The sequence below is a fragment of the Arachis duranensis genome, chromosome 5, assembly GCF_000817695.3.
Source record: "Arachis duranensis cultivar V14167 chromosome 5, aradu.V14167.gnm2.J7QH, whole genome shotgun sequence".
NCBI lineage: Eukaryota > Viridiplantae > Streptophyta > Magnoliopsida > Fabales > Fabaceae > Arachis > Arachis duranensis.
This window is the reverse complement of record NC_029776.3, coordinates 28,655,828-28,662,337: the sequence shown is the minus strand read 5'-3', so window position 1 is coordinate 28,662,337 and position 6,510 is coordinate 28,655,828. Positions and strand designations below refer to the sequence as shown.

Below are 6,510 nucleotides of genomic sequence, written 5' to 3'. Positions count from 1 at the left end.
TCTCTGTCTCTCTCTGATTATTATATTTATTTTTTCAGTTTTTGTATCTACTATTTTCATCATGAAATTCCGAATTTGCTTTTGTGAATAGCAATCGCATCAATATTACTGAAACCTAGTTAGCATAATCAATTCTTCTTGATTTGGAGATTTGATTTACCTATTGAATTTTCATTTTTTTGCTAGTCACTGTGGTTTCGTAGGATTCCTATTTGATTTGACATTTGTTTTGGTGAATTTATGCTCTGGATTTACCAGCTTTGATTATATAGACAATGTTTTTTCCTTTTTTATTTTATCAGAATTAATGTTTGTGATTTTGGTACTCTTCTCTTCTTTTGATTGAGTCGGTGCCTTGGCAGTTCCTTTGTTAGAGATGTGAAGTCATGTGTTAGCATATGGATTGAGTTGGTGGCTTGATGGTTTCTTCTTTTTTTTTCTCAGTGGTTAACATATGGATTGTTATGTTTCTTGAGAAAAATGTAAAGTTATATTATTTTTCTGTGCAGCTCAGACCAAGAACGGGGCATCCTCTACAAACTGCACTACTCTTGCAAAGGTCTAAACATTTTCCTACCCCTCTCTCTCTCTCATCTTTGTCCTTTATTCATCAACTAATACTACTAAACTCTTTTGTTCTTTTCAAGTAATGATCATTGAGGTTGAGATTGGTACAAATTTTGCAGAGGTCAAGCTAAGAAAGTATCTAAAAGAAAGCCTTATATGCTTTAAGGTTATTAGTGTTTCTGCTTATTGAAAAAAAAATCACATAGCATAAGATATAAGCTTTTCTGGCACCAAGTGTGTTTAGAACTTTATCAAGTATATATATTTCAGGTTCTGCCTTTTTTGAGTGATGAATATCTTAAATATAATGTATACATAACAGTGTGACTGTGCGGTTAAATTTGTTATAGCTACTCCAGTACAAATTTGATGAAAAGCCTACACTTGTTAGTAAGAGTTCCTTTAATTAAAAAAAATAATTATAAATTGTGATCAAGAATGTAAATGTATGTTTTGAAGTGCCTTATATTTGTAAGTGAGCTGATGTTTTGTATTGTGTATCCCTATTTCTAACCCAATTCTTATAGTTAAGTTCTCATTAAAGGAGAAAGCTAAAGATGAGGAGTTTGAAGTAAGATATCTTTCTATACAAATATTTATCTCCAGTGTTGTGTTTAGTCAGTAAATTAAACATGATTTCTGTTGTGTTTGGAGGATGAATTTTTCCACAAGGTATTGAAGAAAAGAAGAACCAACATGAAAGACACAGCGGAAACGAAAAGATAAGTTTTAGATACTTGAACATGACAAAATGATTATTCTGCACCTTGTCTCTAAACATGTATCATTTTTGCATTTGATTACTGATTATTTTCCATCATACAGTTGTGCTCGTCATCCTTCTGTTTTCCATTGCGAGCTCAGCAGCTTGCACCTCTCGAGGCAAGTCTTTTATTGTTCTAAATTCTCATTGTATCATGGCAGTTACTATTTTTCAGTCAATTTCTTAAAGTTACTCTAAAAACATTCTAAAGTCCCACCACTTTTGTGTCTGGTAGAAATTCATACTATAGTTGCTTACTTTTTTGGATATTGGTTATTCTTGTCATTTTGCGGAGTTGTGGTGTTTATGTAACATCTATTTCCTCAATGATTCTGAACCATATATTTATGTTTATATACACATTGCAGCTAAAGAATTACAGGCCAATGGGATTAAGCAAAATTTCAGCATTTGATCCTCATTTCATGTTTTGCCATCCTACTCAACCTCCACATTTACATGAATTCTGTCAAACAGATCAAGCTTTCAAGGGAATTGCCTTCAGATTAAAGACATAAAGCAGCGGACTTCTGTACAATGTGGTATGCATGACACTATTTTTTTTGTACTCTTTAAAATTAATACACCATTTTTGTTTTGAGAGACATTTACTTTATCCAAGTCTCTACTTTTTTATATACACATATACAATGTTAGTTGCTCGCTAATAATCAAAAGTTTGTGAAAATATCTAACCAAATATTAATAATAAAAGAAAAAAAATAGTAGAGGCTATAATCCTATTTTTTATATTATTTGCAGCAAAGATTATGCCAATTATTAAGAATGAGCATTTACTTTTAAGCGCCCTCCTCATAGCTAAACTTTTCAGCTACTTTATACAACATTTGATTTTATCATTTATGTGAACAAGGCATGTTCCTCCATGTCAATTTTGGTATGATTAATCTAAACAAAATTTGTATTATACAAGTAGGTATCTCTTTTTATGGAGAAATTTGTACTTTGTTAATTTCTCATGTTACAAATTTGATCTTAGATTATCCCTCAAGTATTGTGCTCTAGATATGGTTTGAGTGTTGCGGCAACCATGACTTCCTTTGTGAAAGTACTTCTGTTGATTTTCTTCCTCATTGCATATCCAATTAGTAAGGTATAGTCCTTTTATTGCTTAAATATTAAGTTACCAAAGTTGACTCAATAAATCATTGTATATCATTTTTCTTCTATTAGTAAATAATACTAAACTACATGGCATTAAAATTAGTATATAAAAAAAATTAGAATTTCATTAGCAACCGATATTAGCAACATTTCGAAGATAATGTGTCACTTAATATATGACACTTGATTCGATACTCCTATATTTTGAAAACATGACATTTTAGATAAATTTAGCCCTGTTCTTTAGGTGTTGGATTGGCTTTTTGGCAAGGGGCATAGTGCACTTCTAGAAAGAGAAGAGCTCAAGGCTTTGGTTCAATTACATTCCAATGAGGTTAGCTTTTTTTTTTATTGAGAAACTTTATCATACTTTTACAGTCACATGCTAAGGTTTATTTTCGTTCATTATTAGGCAGGTAAAGGGGAAGAGTTGTCACTTCATGAAGCTACAATAATTGCTGGAGCATTAGACTTAACATTGAAGACTGCTAAAGATGCCATGACACCAATAAGTGAAACATTTTCTCATCAAGGGTGAAGTGAAGTGAACATCAAAGATGCTGCAACTTATTCACATGGTATGATTTGAATTAATTCACATTCAGAAAATCATTAGGAGTTTAGTGTTTTCATGACATGTTAGGCCATTTAACTATGGACTTTGCAGGACTTCGCGCCTTTGAAATGGTAGATTATACTAGTATCTCAACTGATGCATCAAATTTGACCTCACAAGAAACAGAATATTATAGTGCAACACTAAAGAATGCCATGAAGCTAGAGGGTGACTCGGATGCATTGCGCGCAAGATCACAACAAGAAAGCAAAGCAAATGTATCATTTGAGAAAGCAACAGATGATAGTGAAGCAAGTTCTAAATGGTTATCTAAGGATGATGACGATCAAGGTGACAAGGTTGCTGCCTTCCCTATTTTGAATGAATTCATGTCTGACTCTGACAAATCCTTTTTATTTTGCTTTGAATATTTTGTATTATTAATGGATTGTAATTTAAACGAATATAAATCCGAGTTTAGTTATTTATCTTGTCTTGAGTCTTTATATTATAGGATTATTTATTATTTTGATAAATTTGTAAACTTATTATCTAATATTTAGTATAAATTATATTTAAAAATTTATTTGTCTTGTTATCTAATATTTTGTATAAATTTTATTTTGATATTTAAAATTTTATTTGCATTAATTGTTTACTATTTTTCAAATAGAAAAAATAATTAAAAAATGTGGCTATTAAAATCGACGGTAAAGCTGTCGCTTTTTAAATTTAAAATAGACAAAACAAAACAAAAAATAAACAACGAATTTGTCGGTATTTTAATAATTAAATCGACGGCTCTTTTGTCGATTTTATTGAATCAAATATCGACAGAAATGGTGTCGATTTTGTATAATAATATCAACGGCTCTTTTGTCGATTTTATTCAATCAGATATCGACGAAAATGATGTCGATTTTGTATAATAATATCGACAGCAAAACTGTCGATTTTATTAAACAGGTAAAATTCTCAAACTCATATTATAGACGAGAAGATTGTCGATTTTAATGTATTATTATCGACGGCCTGGTAAGCCGTCGATTTTATTAGAATTTTAAAAAATCGACAAGCTTAATAGCGACCACATCCACCGTTGATTTTGCCGTCGATTTTTAATATTATCGACGGCCCAACCGTCGATTTGGCCGTCGATTTTAACGGTGTTTCTTGTAGTGTATTTAACGGTTAGTACTTTAAAGTTAATCTCATGTATTTTATACTATTTTTATCCATTAAAAATGCAGAAGTATCGGCTAATTAAACCAAGGTTTTTGGGAAAAGAAATGATTGCAGTTAAAAATATTTATCAACTCTTTTATATATATAGTTATTCGTTAATTGCTAAAAATATTTGTAAACTTTTGGTAGCAATTGTTAAACATAACACCCTTAAATATTTCAACACTTAATGATAATTCTTTTAATATTATTATTGAGAGGTCAATGTTGCTCATAGCTACACACTGTCACACTCTATGACAAAAACATAGAATAAAAAATAAAAAATCCAACTTAGTTAACAAGAAAATACACTAATATAATAATTCTGGTGCGGCACTAAGTTAATATCCTAAGTAATATAATAATTCTGGTGCGGCGCTAAGTTAATATCGTTTTGCACCCGGTTTTCTCCTAGTCAATTATACGGACTCTACTGTGTTATCGACTTAAAAATAACCTGGAGCAATTAGTAACCTTGTTTATGACAATTTCAATCTTTACTAATGCTAGACAATCAAATAATATTTAAATCAGAAATTTTAATTCTCAACATACATATTTTTGTTCTCTAAAAATTTTCAAAAATTATTTCCGTCAAATAAATTAATTCTTCAATCACATTTAATCAAATTTTTAATATACATATTAAATAAATAAATTTCTAAAATATTATTATAAAACAATTAAATCTCAAAAATATATTACTATAAGACAAATTAATTTCTCTTCAAACAATAGAAAAATCAATCTGCCTAATGAGAATAATGCTAAAAAAATTTAAAAAAATAAAAATTTATTAAAAATTAAAGTATTTAATATAAAATTTGTTGAGAACTAATTTACGTATTTACTCTTCTTTTAAAATTTTTGAGAAGTAGGTCAATGTTACTCATATAGCTACACACTATGCCAAAAAATAAAATAAAATAAAATAAAAAACAAAAATTCAATTTTCTTAACAAGAAAATACTCCCTAAATTTTTAACTAATATAATTAGAATAGCAGAGCCACATAGATAAAGACGTTTAAAATATCTTTTTTTATAGATATTTTTTAATAATTAAAATTTAATATATATAATGGATTAAACTGTGTTATTTTTGTCAAAATTAGACTAGACAAATTAATTTGACCGAAAAATAGTGAATTAAATCTTGAACGGATTTAAATTAATATTATTTTTTTTTAACTCTATGACGACAGAGAAGAAAAGGGTTAGAATTTAGGATTTTCAAAATTAGTATATATAGTTATAAGAGTATTTTAGTCATTTTCTATAATTAGAGTATTGTAGTTATTTTTATAAAAAATAATATTAATTTAGACCGATTTAAGATTTAATTCACTATTTTTTCGATTAAATTAATTTATCTGATCTAATCTTGACAAAAATTAATACGATTTAATCGATTATATGTGTTAAATTTTAATTATTAAAAAATATTTTAAAAAAATATTTTAAACGTCTTTATTTAAATGGCTCCCTTATAATAATAATGTGTAAATTTGTTATTTTGCGCCCAATTTTCTCTTAGTCAACTATACGGACTCTCCTGTTTTATCGACTTAAAAAATACGTATAACCTGTAGCAATTTGAAAGCTTGTTTATTAAAATTTCAATCTGTACTAATCCTAGATAATCGAATAATATTTAAAATCATTTCTCAGTATATATCTTGTAACTTGTAAGAGACGCGAGACTTGACTAAGCACATTTTTAACCTTTAACTAAACTAGTTTCTGGTGCGGTGTACTTATGGGGAAGATTTTGATGTTTTATGTCGACTATCATCTTTGTAAAAGAGAAAAAATAAAGATACAACTATTGATTACATACTTGCTGATTAAATATATAGCTGTGAATTACTTAGAATTTCTAATATTGTTGACACATATATAGGACAATATATAATAATAATACACGGTTAGCTAGTACTCCTAGTAGTTTAATAATCAATCCCACGAGCAAATCAATACACATCCTTTAACATTATTAATTTAAGCCATTTTTTAAAATTTAATTTCTGAATCCTAAATTTTAGATAATAAATTTAAAATTCTTAATCCTCTAATAATTAAAAAATAATTTTACGAAAATCATAATTATTCGAATAAAAATAGTGATTGAACCAGTCAAATAACTTATTTATTGATTTACTAGTTTAGTCGATAGTTTATTAGTTCAATTAGTTGATTCATTCTCATATAACTAAAAAATTTAAAATAATAAAAAAATTAAAATATATATCTTCATTGATATTTTAAGAATA

At 27.9% G+C, this 6,510-nt stretch overlaps 2 long non-coding RNA genes across 2 annotated transcripts; both read left to right on the top strand.

Annotated features, from left to right (window-relative positions):
- The first annotated feature begins 500 nt into the window (after positions 1-500).
- On the top strand, positions 501-1,444 carry LOC127747740 (uncharacterized). Its single transcript, XR_008009556.1, has 3 exons — positions 501-559; positions 1,095-1,138; positions 1,222-1,444. It is a non-coding gene; the product is annotated as an uncharacterized LOC127747740 (long non-coding RNA).
- Positions 1,445-1,702: 258 nt separating this feature from the next.
- On the top strand, positions 1,703-3,519 carry LOC110281070 (uncharacterized). Its single transcript, XR_002375545.2, has 5 exons — positions 1,703-1,872; positions 2,331-2,444; positions 2,703-2,789; positions 2,868-3,033; positions 3,123-3,519. It is a non-coding gene; the product is annotated as an uncharacterized LOC110281070 (long non-coding RNA).
- The last annotated feature ends 2,991 nt before the right edge of the window (positions 3,520-6,510 follow it).